Raw genomic sequence first — 18,421 nt, 5'->3', positions numbered from 1 at the left:
GGCAAGTCACTTAACTTTTTAGTGCCTCAGTTAAATATCGTAATTTTAATTAGGAGGGTTTCTTGAACTTCTTTTTCAGCATCTGGGATGGACCTATTTCACTGAAATTGACAATTGGGGAGCAGTTGTGCTGTACGAGCACATCCAATGAATATGTGAGGAGAGAAGTGGGGATCAGCGGGGCCTAGTGGAAAGAACATGAGACTGGGACTCAGAGAGGTCGGAGTCCCGATTTTGCCACATATGTGCTTTTTGACTTTGGGCAAGTCAGTTAACTTCTCTGTACCTCAGTTACCCTAAGCAGCATGGTTTAGTGGAAAGAGCCCGGGCTTAGGAGTCAGAGAACGTGGGTTCTAATCCCGGCCCTGCCACTTGTCTCCTGTGTGACCTCGGGCAAGTCACTTCACTTCTCTGTGCCTCAGTTACCTCATCTATAAAATAGGGATTGAGACTGTGAGCCCTACGTGGGACAACCTGATTACCCTGTATCTACTCCAGCGCTTAGAATAGTGCTGGCACATAGAAAGCGCTTAACAAATACCATAATAATAATAATAATAATAATAAAATGGGATTAAATCCTACTCCTTTCTTCTTAGACTGTGAGCCCCATATGGATAGCAGGGACTGTGTCCAACCTGATTAACTCAGTAGTCAGAATAGTGCTTGGCATATAGTAAGTACTTAACAAGTACCCTTATTACTAGTACAAGATAAATGTAAATGAACTCGTTGTTATGGAAAATATGTTGGGAAAGGTGATAACAGAGTGTAGTTTAGACATCATTCCAGAAATGCAAATGTTTTGACCACATTTAGCAGTGGTAATAATAATAATGATTATTATTATGGTACTTGTCAAGTGATCTCTGGAATGTAACAATATTTAAGTGTTTCCAGTATTTATTATGATGTGGTGAGCCTCGTAGCCTTTCATAATTACCTCACACAATGCCAGTCTCCCGTGCTTATGATAATGATTATTATAAGGCATTTCAAAAGCATCTAGGATAGTTCTGGCATGCATGCACACACACACACCCACACACAAGAAAAACATACATAAAGGAAGCATAATGGACTTACAATGGCAGAAGATAATTAGACTAAAGTTCAGTATTAATATATGTTGTGTCTTTGAAAGAAAGGCTATCGGCCTCTCCCTATTGCTAAGAAGTCAGAGGGAAATTAGGAGGGAAATACCCTCTTTACAGAAATAATTTAGGGGAATCTAGGACTCACATTCTAGGTTCTAGAACATTCAGCTCTCCAAACAAGTATTGTAAGAAACAGCCATTTTATGTCAGAAACCATTAAATTAGAATTATTAAACCTGGTGTACCCAGGTTATAAGAGAAAGCAAGCATGGGTTAATTTAAAAATGGGTCAGCATCATTCATTCATACAATCGTATTTATTGTTTATTTACTGTGTGCAGAGCACTGTACTAAGCGCTCGAGTCAATCAGTGGTATATTTTGAGCACTTATTGTGTGCAGAGCACTGTACTAAGCAATTGGGAGAATACAGTACAATAAGTATACCACAGGTTTATATAGAGAGGGAAGGAGAGGAAGAATCTCTACAATGTTCCTGCCTCTCCACCATCCCTTTCCCTCTATCTGTATATACATTTGAGGAAAGTAGTAATAATAGTGATATTTATGAAGCATTTACTGTGTACGAAGTGATGGAATAAGTATCAGATAACGATATCAGACATGAACCCCGACGTACCCATGGTTCACAGTTTGAGGACAGATATTTTAACCCGATTTTGTAGTTGATGAGACTGAGGCACTGGGGAGTTAAATGGCAGAACTGGGACTAGAACACCAGGTCTCTCGACTCTCAGGCCTGTGCTATTTCCACTAGACCATGTGGCCTTCCCTAATCAAAGAGGGAGAACACTTGTTCAGTGCTTTAGGGCACATGACTTTATTAAGGATGGAGGTATGACTAGTGACCATATGACTGGTGATTTTGAAAACAACCCTGTAGCCACTGGTTAGGGAATCCTCCTCCTTTACCCTCTGCAGTCTCCCTGGGCCATTTTAACACAACACAGGGAAGCTGTTCTGAAAATAGGTACAAATTTTGTAAGTGGGCACTAGGAGGAGAAGGAAAGATGTATTTTGTGTACCCAGGAATTATTTTCTCCCACTTTCTTGGGCACAAAGAGGATGATCCTATTGATTAAAGTTGACACGAAATACTTCTTTAAAGCCTTATCTTTGTTACTTTTATGGTTTCCTGAACCAAGAGATTTCTCTCTTCCTGTTTGTCTCACTTGGAAATTTTGAGAAAAATTATTTTCAGCTGATTTGGGGTGATGAACTGGAAAAAAAAGTCATTGATTCAATTCAATTGTATATATTGAGTGCTTACTGTGTGCAGAGCACTGTACTAAGCACTTACTGTACTAAGCGCTTATATCTGTAACTCTGAGTCTGACTTCCATATTTTATATTTATGTGCACTTAGAACTTAATGCTGTATATATTATAATGGGTACATTCTATTCAGCACTTAGAATAGTGTGTTGCACATAGTAAGCGCTTAATAAATGCCATTATTATTATTATTATTATTGGAAAGTAAGAAAGTTATTCCTAGTTTTTTAACTGATCCTAAACTCAGATGGCATGAACAGAGGTAGACTTTGTGATAAATTTAACCAGATATTTAGTAGATTATATAAATGAAAATTACCATTTCCTCAGACCCTATCCTCATCATCATCAGAAGAGCCTCCTCTACAAGACTAGGGATTTGAGGTTCACAAGCTTCTATTTGTATTCACTTCACACGTCTCCTCATATATAAATATTTTCTGTAACTGTTTAGTTCTGTCCCTTATGTTCTTCTGCCATCAAAAGCAATACTTCAGTACTTTCTCTTGTGAAAAATCTTCTTGTAACTTTCCTCAGAGGTATAGGAAGCATGTTGATTCTTCCCATTCATAGTCTTTGTTCATTCATTCACTCAACTGTATTGAATGCTTACTGTGTGCAGAAGACTGTATTAAGTGCTTGGGAGAGTACAATACAACAATAAACAGTCACATTCCCTGCCCACAATGAGCTTACAGTCTAGAAAGGGGGAGACAGACATCAATGCAAATAAATGAAATTACAGATATGTACATAAGTGCCGTGGGGCTAGTAGGGGGGAAGAGCAAGGGAGCAAGTCAGGGTGATGCAGAAGGGAATGGGAGATGAGGAAAAGTGGGGCTTATTCTGGGAAGGCCTCTTGGAGGAGATGTGCCTTCAGTAAGACTTTGAAGGTTCAGGGGGAGGGAAGAGTCATTGTCTGTCGGATTTGAGGAGGGAAGGTGTAGGTCAGGGGTAAACCCTGGGACAGGAGAGGTAGAGGAGTTTACAATCTAGAGGGAGTTGACAGTCTAGAGGGGTCTCCTTAATTTGAGTGGAAGTTTTTCTTCTTTTGTATATGAAGTATCATTTTTAAATTGTTCAAATGCCTCGCCCTAGAAAGCATATTCATTGTAAAACTAACAAGATTCTTTTTTTTCTCTCTCTTTTAGGTAAGCAAATTACTCACTCCTTGGTATAATCAGTCTACAGCAAGGTAAAGAAATTTAAGGTATATTAACTACATGGAACGTTTGAATGTGTGAATGAGAGACTGAAATATAAAATGCATGGTGTAAGTCAGAGTTCACAAGTAAAGAAAACTGTTTTCCAGTATTGTCAGAATTCACACCTAGATAATTCTCAGCATGTGTGCTACTGTGTTTGAGTATTTTGTTAACATTTACCTGTGCAATTTTAAGTAAGTTGTGTCAGTGCTGTCTGTAAAATGCTCAATGAGCTATTTCATATGCTTTTTATTGTGTAAGGAAAAAAAAGAGACAAGCACAAACAATGCACTCCTCCCCATTTTTTCCTCCCTTGGAAAATTATAAGTGAAAACTTAATTGGCTACATTATTGAAAATAGAAACAGGTAGTTTTCTTAGCCTGAAAAATACTTGTGAATTATGGTGGCTAGAGAGCATTTAATGTTGTCAAAATTGCACATATTTGTTTGCACATTAAGAGAAAAAAAATCACAAATGAAAGATGAAATATTCTGAAAACAGTAAACCATTTTATTGAGCTTTAGTAAAAAAAAAAGGTTTCCCTCAAAAAAGCATATTTTTTGGCAAAAATTGAATTAAATTATAGAGTCAGTAAACTCCTTGCGACTTTTCTTCTACAATGCATAATTTAACTGTAACAATCTGGCACTACAAAATAGAATTTCTAATGGTTAAGTGAAGCAGTGATCTTACTTGCCAGTAGGAAGAAGTATGGTACAAAGACACCATCCTTCTCTGAGAGAAATAAAAGTCAGTGTGCTTTTAGGACGACTGTTTTTGACCCCAATCTTTAGTGTAAAGTTGTAATCAAAGTTATCATATAATAATATAAAGGAAGCATTCCTTGTGAACTGATCCAAGCACCCATGCCTTCCATTTTTCCTTTAATTCTCTCAGTACACTATTAGAACAGTTTTCCTTCATTCAGAATCTTAGAAAGGCTTTTGTCTACTGAAATGAAAATGTCGCCATTGATCGAGCAAGAAGAAGCATTGAAGGTGGCCTGCTTACTATTCCCCTATGCTCAGATGTTGCCATTAACTTGACCTACATTTAATTTCAAGGTTTTTTAATGGAAAACCGTCTTTCTTGGTTTTTGCCAATAGTAAATTAAATAGTTCAAAGTCTGCTTTGTGAAAATTTAAAATTGTATCCAAAAGCTCTAAGTTATTAAGGGTATTGGGTAAAATCATCTGCTGATCACAATTTTCATCCTGAATCTGTAGGTGGATTGAGACTTTTGTTTTCCATTGGGTGCCCAGCCTTTCCTTCCCTTACAGGCATTCATTAGGGTTTTGTGTTAAAAGAGACCTTCTTGCATTCAGAGGTTTACCTGACAATGATGTAGAGCCCTCCCTCTCAGCATGGGCTCCTCTGGAACACTAATTGGCAAGGCTTGTCGATTTGTTAGTGCTCTGTGCCTGTGCTACTGATATAACAGAAGACTTAAAATCCTTATAATATGTTTGAAAATCATTTAAAAGTAAAGCTGCATTTTCTTCAGGGTGATGACAAAGTAGAAAGGCTGAGCAAAAATCATCTTTGTGGCACCTTCTCACTGAATCAGTGACTGAAGTAGCACATACCCATCTCCAAAACTAATGTTCTGAAGCCCGAAAATGCTGCCTTCTGTAGCAAGTCAGTCAGCCCCAGTTTGCCTGCGGTGGTAGTGTGTTAAGGTCTCGGAGATGGAGACTCCAAGCCTGAAGATTGCTTAAGCATCCCAGGTAGTCCAGGCTTGCCCTCAAACAGTTTGCTTGTGCCCAAACCACAAAACAAATTTTGGTTATGTGCAAGCTCCTCCCTATTTCTTGGATTTCACAAGGAGCCTAGGTAGCCCCAGGACCGTCCCAGATTCCAAGGACCACCAGAGTTCTTTTTCGAAACAGGAACCATCCTTGTTCTCAAAAAGGCTTTCTGAAGTCTAGCTTGTTCCAGACTTCTGTAGATTCACAGAGACCACCTCACATACCTTATATACAAACCTCTCAGGGCTTCTTAAAATATGGTGCAACCAGGACTACATTACACTAGTAGCAGGGCCATCACTAACTGTCCAATGCCCAAATGGCATTGCCAACATTAGGGCAAATTGGGATAGGGTTTGGGTACAAACCACATTTGTCACTCTGCCCTGATATTCCCTTCCCATGCCCAGCCAAGCTTCAGCACACCCTCGTTGGAGATTCAACCTCTATTCCCACCCCTATGAGTGAGAATAGAGCTCAACCTTTTTAAGGTTATATCGTTTTTTACTAAATCTGACAAAAGCATCGTGTAAGCTATGAAAATATGCATCCAAAATGTTTATAAGTGAAAATGAAAAAAGGGTAAACTGTTAAATGTCAAGGGTTCTTGGAAAACCATGCTAGGATCTCAAAATGTTTAGTCATCTTGTATTTCCCCACATTGGAATCCCAGGTTCAAATGCCCTTTTAAATTGCAGAGTTTTGGAATGCATAGAAGGTGTTCTTTGTCCATTACATTCAGTTCTTTGAATTTGAGCCCTCAGCGACAACATTAGATGAGTCTGAGATTGATAGCTATTTGATTTAGAAACATCTGTTGTTTTGATACATATTTCTAGGAGATGCTCTTACTTTAAATGGACTATGCCATTTGTTTTACTATGGCTGTTAATTCTGTGGTGGTACAGGGTATTGAAAATGTTCCTAGTATATGTTTGTAGCCAGTGAATGTTTGTAAATAGGATAAAACATCATTAACTTTAGTAAGAGTAGCAGCATATGCTTTTGAGTCAAGTACTCCCTGAATTGTCAAAAGGTTCTTCCAGCATTTAGGGACTTTAGTCCAATTAGCCTTTCCTTTGGAGTAGTCCTGGTGGACTAACGAAAACAATGGGAGCCTCTATTATCAGAACTCTCTTCTTTCTTACATTTGTCACTGTATTTTAAACTTGTCATCCAGTACAAAGAGTCGTAGTGAGAAAAATGTCCAATGATGGGAGCTGTTGTAATCTGCAACCACACAATCAAAACAAGCATAACTGTAACCAAATGGTAGTGTTTCGTAGTTTATATGGAGGCAGAAGTGATTTAAGTGTACATAGAAATGATGTCACTGAGGATTATCGAAGTCTGGTCAAAATACTTGTCTGTTGAAAATGCACAGGTTATGAATAACTAGCAGAAATGGAGTATTTTGGCTCTGAGTAGTTGTCCATTATTTATGTAATGATCCTGTCAGCATTGTATGCATTGGTCTTTAAAAAACATTAGTATTCTGCATGAGCAGGTGCACCTGAATTAGTATTCTGCATTTTAAAGATAGTTCCCTGACTGTATTATCAACCTTAAGATAGCTGGTGACCTTTTCTATGCAAATATGAACAATTTGAAGCTATCATATGCTCCCTCACATAGCCTTTCTTAAAGGGACAATGTTAATTAGTTTTACAGTCTCAATTTTATTTTAACCTCCATCACCTATAATATCCTCTTTGAAGCTTGAAATTAATGTGTTTTTTTCCATCATATTTATCCTTTCCCATTTTGTAAGCATTTATCCCCCCTCAGAGTTTCCAAGGACCCTAAAACCAGAATTGCCATGCTTTGTTGGCTTTGTTGTGCAGAAGCACTGCTGATACCCACACTCACATCTTTATTAGAGTTTTCCAATTAACAGTTACTCCCATCCATGATAACGCTCTCTGCAGTAGCATACCATAAAACAGTGAGGGGGCTATAGAACCTGCGATATATATTTGTATGAATGGGGGAGAGAGGAGGCATTTAAGGAGGCAAATAGCACCAGGGTGTTTTCTTATTTTCTGTTCTATTTTTCAGTTACCCATAATACTCTTTTTGGAAGCTTCCATCCTAACCCTAAAATTGTTATAATTCTTGAAAGAAAACGACTTTGCTCTCATCACTAACGTGGTCATTCATTTGTGACTCATTGTCTTAATCTAAGAATAGAACAGAGCATTTCAGCCTTTGTTTATAGTGATCATATGATTAAAAAAAGGTTGAACCTATAATCTTCCTATTGTGTCAGCTTGTCTTTCCTATTGAGGAAGCTCAGTCAAGTAGAATCAAAAGAAAAATTATTAATGGCTTCGAAGTTTATAATCTGTGGTGGAAGTAGGCACCAAAGAAAGTTTCATCTGTTCAACTGGGAAGTGCCAAACATCACTTGGAAAACTAAAGTATTAGATTTTAGAAGTTTCCCAGTTAAAATAATAATAATAATGATGGCATTTATTAAGCACTTACTATGTGCAAAGCACTGTTCTAAGTGCTGGGAAAGTTACGAGGTGATCAGGTTGTCCCACGGGGGACTCACAGTCCTAATCCCCATTTAACAAATGAGGTAACTGAGGCACAGAGAAGTTAAGTGACTTACTCAAAGTCACACAACTGATAATTGGCGGAGCCGGAATTTGAACCCAGGAAAGTTAAAACTTTCAGAGTGACAGGGAATCTCTTGCATTTACCAAATTTCTGGGTCCCATAAATTGAAAGCATACGGGGTACAGCAGAACACCTAATAGCAAAAGAAATGTAATTACTGTGTCATAGAGTGATTCAGGCAGCCTGGTATTTGTTCTCCAATTGTGGCAATAGGATGCTTACAGGAGCATTGCCATGGCTTCCCTTCTTGACACTCACATTTAAAAAAACTATGTTTTTTTCATTTGCAAATGTGAAATTCTTATTTCAGATACAGGACATCAGGGATTTTTAAAATACAGTTTCAGTGGTGTCAAAGGAATAAAAGTAACTGACTTTTTAATAGTTCTAGTTATTACTACCAATTCAGGCTGTGTGTGTGTGTGTGTGTGTGTGTGTGTGTATACTTTTTTTTTCTTCTTCTTTTTGTTAGCCCTTATCAGAAGTGCCAACTCTGAGGAAAGTGGGGGCTATTGACTCAAAGCATTTTCAACATTAAAGGGAAATCCATTTGGAGCATACTTTTTCCAATTCCCCAATAGGACCTGAGATTGCTGAGCCTGGCTGAAAAGATACCAGAGTTTCTGAGAGGAATTGAGTGCCCCACAACTGGGTCTTCCTTGCCTGTTACCTCCTTACCACCATTTTGACCCATTCTCCAGGTTTTGCACCCATTTTGCCCCAACCCTCAAGATCAAAATTCAACACCCCTTGGGTTCTGTTATTTCCTTTTAGACTGTGAGCCCACTGTTAGGTAGGGACTGTCTCTATATGTTGCCAACTTGTACTTCCCAAGCGCTTAGTACAGTGCTCTGCACACAGTAAGCACTCAATACGATTGATTGATTGATATGAGTTATAAAGATTACCTAGATATTCCTTTTGTATACACCTCTATTATTCTGGGCTAATATTTTGATATCCTTTTCTCTGTTAAGTTATCTCGTATATTTTCTAGGCCAGTTTAAAATTCTAGGGCCATGCAAGGTTCATTCCTTTCCTGCTGAGTCCTGAGCAAGAATCTCCCTAATTCTGTACACCCCTTTTCCAAAAAGACAATATCAATTGTTAAATGCACTCTGTGTTCCAAGTCCTGTAATAGCCACAGGAAAGAATATATGTGCAGTGACTTGGATTTATTCACAGGCTAAATCCATCAGTTGAAAAGCAACCTTAAAACTGACCATTCGTTGCTCCTCAAAGAGTAAGTAAGCTCCTTACTGTTTCCACAGGGCAGTCCCAGGTCCATACTGTGACAACCTTACCATGTTCTAGCTGTTGGGATGCTCAATACAATTCTTCCAGTTTTTATGGCCCCAAAAGCTTTCTTTTCCTAGAAGTACGTGGTTAAATGGCTAAACCATTCCTTAAGTCAAACAGAAAGCCCCCTGGATGGCGTAATGGGAGACGCTTTTTCTAAACCCTACTGTGTGATCAGCACTTGATGGATGGAAATGTATTTTTTTTTAACTGAAGACTGTACATAGTGCACTTTCCTTCATTTCAGAGGTGTTCAGAGGTGTCTCTTTAAGAAAGAGACTGCTGTATTGTCCTGCCCTGTTCAGACAGAGGGGACTTTATTCAGGCTTTGGGTTTTTTAGACCTTAAGGGAAACAGGAGAGATGGCTAAAAACTGGAAAAGGGTCATTTTATGTGCCTTAATTTTAAACTGAGGAAGAGCATGTCCCTTGAAACTGCATTCCTGTTAGCATAACTTCCTCACCAAAAAAAATCCCGCCCCGATCACAATCCCCACAAAAAGAGAAGGATCACAAAATCAATTTGCAAAACATTTGAGGCAAGCAGGGCACCAAGGACTAACCAAGCATGGCTTTGTAAAGAGAAAATTTAATATCTTTCCGTGATATCACAAACGCTCCAGTAGGGTGAAGAGAACTGTAGGCAGTTTACAAAAGCAAAAGCTTAGAAACTGCCTGGATTTGAAAGGAGTTTTAGATGGTCATCAAGAAACTGCTGACCATAGTTATTTTATTAATTGCATGGGCTATAAATGTTTGGTTGAGTTTGGTTTGTGACCCTGTATGGTGTAATGTTTTCATCAATGAATTGGTGTTGGAATAGAGAAGATTCTTATTAAGCCAGCACATATTTTCAGGGGGAGGAAAAGGGTGAGTACAGCATTTTGGAGAGGATCAGATATCAAACTGACCCTGGTTAATGGAAGAGAGCACAGACATAGAACCCTTTAATAAGGAAGAAAGAAGGGTTGGACCTTGGTGAGGAAAAACAAATCTCATAAATACAAAGTGGGAAGGAGTGGCAATGTGCATGAACAGCAGTGAATCATGTAGAGGTTGAAGAGGCTAATGAGCTGACAGTGAATACCTAATTAAATAAAGAGTTTAAGGAAATTAAAGGAACAATGTAAAATGATTAAATCAGAAAAATTCAACACTCACATCTGTGCAGTACTTCTACTTATATGGATTTGCATCCTTGAACAAAATATCTGTTGATAAACTTCTCATTCCAGTTTTTATTTCTTTAACCCCTACTCTGTCTTTCATTCATTCATTCATTCTTCAATCAGTCATATTTATCCAGTGTTTACTATGTGCAAATCCCTGTACTAAGTGCTTAGGAGAGTACAGTTATTACAATAAACAGACTTACCCTGCCCACAATGATCTTACAGTCAAGAGTTGGAGGCAGACATTAATGTAAATAGATTAATAAATTACAGATATGTATCTACCTTTAGAAGCAATGTGAGCCAAAATAAAGAACTGCCAGTGAATTGGTTATTTGCCAGGAAAGACTGGGGCATACGAATGTGCCATCTACTTTAGGTAATCCCAGAGACAACAGCAGGTACTATCATCTGGACAGTGTTGTTCTTTCTGTTACGAATGCTGTGGCTCACAATTATCCACATGCAAGACCTTGCAATGTCAGCTAGGAAATTTAGTCAATACTTCTTCTTAGAAGAGGCAGAAATTAATGGACCTGTGAGTATCACTTTTAGCCTGTAGATTCATGTAGGCTTTTGATAATTTAGGAATTATTGACACAATAGGTTGCAAACTTCTGATCAGTTAGTTCTGTTGGCCTGCCTTTTGCCACTAGTAGTTTTCAGAGCACAGCGGTTTTCCTCCAGTCTGAAGTACCATGACAGTTGATGACCTTGCATCCTCGATCAAGGTGATGGGAAGCACCAAACCATGCTTCTTAATTCTGGAGTGGCTTTAGTGGCCTGTAGGATAGACTTGAGGATCATTTGGGGCTTTTAAGGAGTCTGCAGATTGATAAATTAAATAGAAAATAAACTTTTGGTGACCCAGCATCAGGGTTGGGCAGGGATGGGGAAGGGCTCAGGATTTCGTCTGGGATTATGGTTATGTTCAGGAGATGCCATGTTAAAGGAAGGTGGATAGAATGGGGCTAAAGGAGGATTGAATTTTTTTATATTATATCATAAAATAATAATAGTGTTTACTATTTGCTAAGCACTGTGGTAGGTACAAGTATATCAGATTGGACACAATACTTGTGGCACACTTTTTTCACCACATATGGTATCCTCACATTACAGATGAGGAACCTGAGGCCCATAGTGGTAAAGTCATACAGCAGGCCAGTTGGCAGGGTTGAGAATTGAACCCAGGTCTTCTCATCTAAGTCCCACAATCTGTCCACTAGGCCATGCTGCCTCACTACAAGGAAGTTGGGGGTCACTTCATTGCTGCCTGCAAGATAATTTTGAGTTGAACTCCAGTAAGACTGGTCTGAACAAATGCCAAGTCCAATAGATCATAGTAGCCTATATATATATTTGTATTTATCCAGTGGCTATATCCAATATATTCCAGAGAAGCAGCATGGTCTAGTGGATAGAGCACAGGCCTGCAAGTCAGAAGGACCTGGGACCTAATCTCAGCTTCGTCCCTTGTCTGCTGTGTGACCTTGAGCAAGTCACTTAACTTTTCTGTGCCTCGGTTAAAATGGGGATTAAGAGTGTGAGCCCCATGTGGGGCATGGGCTGTGTCCAACCTGATTAGCCTGTAATCTACCCCAGTGCTTAGGACACTGACACATAGCTCTTAAAATGTGTTGTTATTATAAGTTAACGTAGAAATTAGAGATCCCCGGCTGTGAAGCTATAGAGCACAAAATACTCCCTGAGCCAGTGACTGTCAGTAAATGCTGAACCAAGAAAGGTACAAAGGAGTCTGAGGTCACTCAGACTTTGGGGTTGATGGTCACTTCAGTACACTTCCTATAAGAGAATAGAACCTAGCAAAACCCTTTAAAAATCCATTAATGTTCATGGGATTGCTAGAGTGTGTAGAGTGGGATTGCTAGAGTGTGTTGAGTGAAGTTAGTCTGGGAAAGCGTCATGAGAGAGATGAGTTGTAAGGAGAGTTTGGGAGTATAGCAAAATAGGTGAATTGTTGTATTTCATACTAGAAAGCAAAGGTGAGCTCTTGTTTCTATTCACCTCATAGTTATACTAGCCCCGGGTTTCACCACATATTTCCACAACCTCAATTCCAATTTTCCTTGCTATTTTAATTCTGCTCCAGTTAAGAATAATAATAATAATAATAATGGCATTTATTAAGTACTTACTATGTGCCAAGCACTGTTCTAAGCATAGAGAAGCTAAGTGACTTGCCCAAAGTCACACAGCTGACAGTTGGCAGAGCTGGGATTCAAACCCATGCCCCCTGACTCCAAAGCCCGTGGTCTTTCCACTGAGCCATGCTGCTTCTCTAGCCCACTGATAATGGGATCCCACATAACTCCCACTGATAATGGGAGCTATGACTTTGTTTTCTAGATCATGTGAGAATAACGTGAGCTTTGATATAGAACTATTTCTATGCCACTAAAACACCAAAGCGTTTGAAGCATAGAGAGAGAATGATCCCCAAACATCTTTGAAATTATTTTTAGAAAAATATGGTATTTAGGGAAAGTAAATGCCTGGATGTAGCTTCACCAGAGGAAGAGTTAAAGAAGTAAGCCCACTGGAGTTACCTTTTCACGCATCTACATTTGGAAGGAAAGCATCCTGTAAAAGATGGTTATACTTCATCGAGTTAAACATTGTGAAATGCACTGCAAAAATAGAATGTGTATTTTATTAACAATTAATATCAATCATATGCACCAAAATCTGTCAGCAGAACTATTGTCCCTGGGGTCCTGTGTGAAACATCAGTAAGTCTATTCATCTGAAGTCCTCTGTGTATGAACTGCTTAGTTAATTAGTGCATTTAATTAAAGGACATTGTTACCTGTGGAAAACATAGTAATTCAACTTAAGACTAAGAATAAACAAATTCATCCATCCATTTCATAGGCTATTTCAAGAAAATTTAATAGAATATTTACCTTTACTAAAGTTTTAATCTTTTGTAGTGGGTGCTTTCAGAATTTTTTTGAGACTTTACAGTTGAGAAGAATAAGGGAAAATTGGTCTTAGTAAATCCCATTAATCCTGCATGGTTATTTCTATGTCTGTCTTGGGTAGCAGCATTGCCTTAGTGGAAAGAGACGATCTGGGTTCCAATTCCGGCTCTGCCAGTTGCCTGATGGGTGATCTTGGACGAGTCAATTAATTTCTCTGTGCCTCAGTTTCCTCATCATCTCTCCCTCCAGCTTGGGCTGTGAGCCCCATGTGGGACAGAAACTGTGTCAGTATTATTATTTATACATCGGACAATTCCACTCAGGGACAGCCTCATACACTAAGCAAGTGAGGCGGTTGCTTCAGGGAATCTCATCGCTGAGGGGCTTGAGGAAGTTTAACTTGAGGTTATTAAAAATTTAGAATTACCTATCCAATGGAAGCACACAGTGCAATGTGATGACATCCTTTGGAATACAAGGGGCAGCAAGTGTTTTCCCTAGTGAATAGAAAACAGGCCTTAGAGTACTTTTAACCATTCCATAGTATAAGCCATGTGTTCTGATTTAGGTCATTCTGGAATTTTGCGTTTCCATATCTTTGTGTTCAAATATTCAGAATGGCACAATGTTTACTTTGAAAAATGAAAATCATATTACTATTTCATTTGAATACTTAAAACTAGCAAGAAATTAGCTTAAAACATTTTTGAGAGACTGATTGTTCATCGTGTAATGAATTCTAAGAATTCAGTACATTTCTTTGGATGTGTTCTCTTCCAGACTGCTCTGCTTCTCTTTTATATATAATTCTAAGTTGCACTGAATAGAAAGAGAATTGTCTATGTCTGTATCCCATTTCCCTATCCTTCAAATGCATCTTCGTGCCAAGAATGTGCAGCTAATTGTGGTTCGACTCAGGACCAGAAAAAATGTGTCTGGTTCCTAGAAAAGAGTGCCCAGGTGTTACCATTAGATTCTGGCTTAGGAAAGGTATTTTCCACGCTTTTAAAAGTAGAGCCTAGAGCACTTTGGAACATTTCCACAAGGAAATCTCCTTATTTTGGAAGTGGCTTCCTCACCCTTCTCCAGACACTTGTTTAGTCTTCTTTACAGTCTATTGTAGTCTGCTTCCCTTTAGCTCACCCTTTTCCTCACCCCTCATTTTCTACTTATGATCTATTCCTTCTCTAACACTCTTCCTCTCCAAACTACCTACTCAAGGTCCAGCCCCATGTGAAAGGCCTTTACATAGTCATTTGTTGAAATTTAATTTTAATTTTAATTTTTAAACCAACATAAATCAAATTTATCCAGTGTGCTTTCAAAAGAAAGTCACTTTTGAGTTATTATGTGAAGCAAGCCCAGCTGTGGGTTAGGTGAAATGGCTAGCAAAAGCCTATAATCAGTGGTATTAATAAGTGCTTACTCTGTGCATAGCACTGTATTGAGTGCTTGGAAGACTGCAATACAAGAAAGCTGGTAGACACATTACCTGCCCACAAGCCTACAGTCTAGAGGGAGTTAGCCTAGTAAGAAGCTCCAAGATGCTACTTTAAGGTAATGTATTTGTGAGATATTTTCTCTTACATTTGACTTTGTAAGATAATACTCTGAAGGGAAACCCAGCCAAGACCTGTGTTCAAATGACTTTGCTGTGCTCTTTACCATTTATATTAACCAGAGCTGTGATATCACACACTACACACATCTGCATTTCTACAATTAAAAGATCTTGATTGGGATGAATACCATTCTGTACTTATCTATTGCAAGAATTAATATTCCTCCATGATTAGCAATGCTAAATTGTTAATAACCCCCTAGGGATTTACTTCTTGCTGTGACAACTTCAAAGATTTTCCTCAGGTGTAGGATATCGCAATTTGTGTTTAGAGGCATAGATTTTTCTGTGTTCTTTATTGAGAATATTGCTGACCAGGTTTGATTATTCCCTAAGGAAGAAAATCCTTTCTTGGCCAACTGAGTACAAGATAATGTCTGAATAATTTAATAAAACACAAAATTATTGTTTAACACTACTAGAGAGTTTGGAATCACAAACTGCACGCAGAATAAAGGTGTTGCTCATTTATTTTCATATTTTCCAATATCTCTGGCTTTTCAAAACTGGAATGTTCTTCATCCCCCTTTTACGTAAATCTCTGTATCTGTCTCTTGCTCCTTTGGAAAAGGAAGGTTCAATACATTCCATTTCTGAATAAAATCCCATACCTCATAGCCTTCTGATATCTCAGCATTTTATATACGAATGAGTTTAGTCATTTTTCAACACCTTTTTGCTTTCTCATAGTCTCATTCACAGATGCATAATAATAAATACTAGGCCTATTTTCCCCCACATACCCAACTCAGTTTCACTCAAGAGACCTTCCTAGGTCAAACAATGAAGCCCTGCTGTTTGGCTGGTGGGAGCAGCAGAAAATAGGGAAACTGGCCCAGCATGTGAGAAAGAACACTCTCTCCTTTTCTTTCTCCCTTTTCTCTTTCTGTCCTCTTTATCCACTTATCCCTTTCTTCCTTCTCCGGGTTCCAGCTGCTTTTTGGGTGTATATTGCAGACCCGAACAGACCCAGAGAAAGAACTAGGCCAAGCCAGACTCACTGCTTCCTTTGGCAGGGCCACCATCCACCTCCACAGTTGCTGTGTTGAGATACCGACCTGGACCAGAAATTCAGTGGCTTCCTCTCCAGGTTCATGAAATTGTTTCTCGCAACCACCAAGCTGTTCTGTTTCTGTGATGTGGACCTAGAGAGCCTAGAGAAATAGCAGCCCATGTAAGCAACTCTAAATCCTAAATGTTAGAGAGGTTTTAGGGCAAGAACCTAATTGAAAGAGCCTTAATATTCCTAGATGAAATGCACAGTTCATGTGAATATTTTTGTTTTCATCACTATCCTGCTTGCTCATCAAGAGACTGTGATCCGTGCTGCCTATGGCCACTTTGAAATTAAATCAGGTTTTTTTCTTAAAGTGATCCTTTTGCTCAATAGTTTGTCATGTGCTTTAACTTCCACTTGTTCTTCCTCACATTTCGAGTCACAACACAACAACAAGGCCACAACATTGCCAAGATCCGCCCTTTCCTCTCCATCCAAGCCGCTACCTTGTTGGTTCAATCTCTCATCCTATTCTGACTGGATTGCTGCATCAGCCTCCTCTCTGATCTCCCATACTCCTGTCTCTCCCCACTTCAGTCTGTACTTCACTCTGTTGCCCATATTAACTTTGTCCAGAAATGCTCTGGGCATGTTACTCCCCTCCTCAAAAATCTCCAGTGGCTGCCTGTCAACCTATGAATCAAGCAAAAACTCCCCACTCTCGGCTTCAAGGCTCTCTATCACCTCGCCCCCTCTTACCTCACTTCCCTTCTTTCCTTCTACAGCCCAGCCTGCACCCTCCGCTCCTCTGCTGCTAACCTCCTCACTGTACCTCATTCTCACCTGTCTCGCCGTCCACCCCCGGCCCACGTCCTCCCCCTGGCCTGGAATGCCCTCCCTCCCTCCACACATCCGCCAAGCTACCTTTCTTCCTCCCTTCAAAGCCCCCCTGAGAGCTCACCTCCTCCAAGAGGCCTTCCCAGACTGAGCCCCCTTTTTCCCCTCCTCCTCCCCATCTCCCCACCCTACCTCCTTCCCCTCCCCACAACACTTGTGTATATATTTGTACAGATTTATTACTCTATTCTACTTGTACATATTTACTATTCTATTTATTTTGTTAATGATGTGCATATAGCTTTAATTCTATTTGTTCTGACAGTTTTGACACCTGTCTACATGTTTTGTTGTCTGTCTCCCCCTTCTAGACTGTGAGCCCGCTGTTGGGTAGGGACCGTCTCCATAGGTTGCCGACTTGTACTTCCCAAGCACTTAGTACAGTGCTCTGCACACAGTATTGCTCAATAAATACGATTGAATGAATGAATGAAAGTCAGAGGGAAATCATACTCTCCCTTTTACAGATTATAAAGCTGTGGCCATGATCACAACACTCTGTTTAGGAGCCCACAGATTTGTTCCTTAAGAAACACTGGTGCAAGGAAGAGGTTTGGAGTAAGAAGACATGACATCACCTCTTTCCAGGGAAATTTTCAACCTACTTGGTTAGAAGCTTTCATTTTCATGAGATGGGGTTCTTAAGAGTTTCTTAAGACACAAGTGAAGTAGTGGGAGCATGTAAACAAAGGGGACTGAGGGAATTTTGAATAACACATTAGTGCAGAATTTTTCTCTGAAGGATATTTTTAATTTGTTCCTCTGTTAACCGTCTTGCAGTCACTGCCCCTGTTGCATCCACTGGTAGCTCTCTTACTTTCTACTGTGCACGCTCTCCTCCTCCTTTCCAAATGCCATCTTCTATTGCATTACTAAGGCTGGAGAGAGCACTTCTTATCCTTTGAAGAATTATTTTTGTCCTAGAATGAAGCCTTGGTACAGAGATCAAGGCAAAGAAAGACAGGAGGGAGAGGAAGGGCAGATGGAAAAGCACCTACTGAAGAAGTGAGGTGACAAGGCCAGAAAGTACATACGTGGTTAAGTTTGTCCTTTGAGAAAGGAAAAGGGAAGTTTTATGATCGTTGTCAGCATGATGATTGGTCCTTTACCATTTCAGTATTTTGGAGGGGGGTGGCTCCGATACTCACAGAGGCAAGAGAAAGTATTTCCCTTTCTCTTAAAAGTAGGATGAAATCAAACTATCAGGTTGCAATATTAGTCACACAACACAAAATAAATTAGAGGGAAATATTTCAACTCTATCTTCATATGCACATGTATGCCTTTACGCATTCCCCAGAGCTGGATTTTGTCTTTTATTTTGGTGTCAGAATTTTAATGTTCATTCAAAATAGAATGTGATTATTAGACTATCCAAGAATGCTAGAACTTAGAAATCCTAAGGCATTTTATTTAATGGCTTATGAGATAATATAGAGGGGCTCCAATGGCTCCCTACCCCAGCCTCAGCTCCTCCCTTCCTTGCTGGAAAATTTGGAGCTAAAATGGTGCTAGCCGT

At 39.4% G+C, this 18,421-nt stretch overlaps 1 protein-coding gene across 6 annotated transcripts in view; it reads left to right on the top strand.

Annotated features, from left to right (window-relative positions):
* CADM2 (cell adhesion molecule 2) overlaps positions 1 to 18,421 on the top strand; it is an 861,189-nt gene that overhangs the window by 428,235 nt on the left and 414,533 nt on the right. Inside the window, exon 3 of one of the 6 annotated variants that reach the window (XM_038766109.1) lies at positions 3,544 to 3,602. The exons of the other annotated variants lie outside the window; for them this stretch is intronic. The gene's annotated coding sequence lies outside the window, so the exon portion shown is untranslated. The remainder of the gene's footprint in view (positions 1 to 3,543; positions 3,603 to 18,421) is intronic. 6 annotated transcript variants of the gene reach the window in all.

Source organism: Tachyglossus aculeatus, chromosome 24 (assembly GCF_015852505.1).
Source record: "Tachyglossus aculeatus isolate mTacAcu1 chromosome 24, mTacAcu1.pri, whole genome shotgun sequence".
Classification (NCBI taxonomy): domain Eukaryota; kingdom Metazoa; phylum Chordata; class Mammalia; order Monotremata; family Tachyglossidae; genus Tachyglossus; species Tachyglossus aculeatus.
This window is presented reverse-complemented; position numbering and strand designations above follow the sequence as displayed.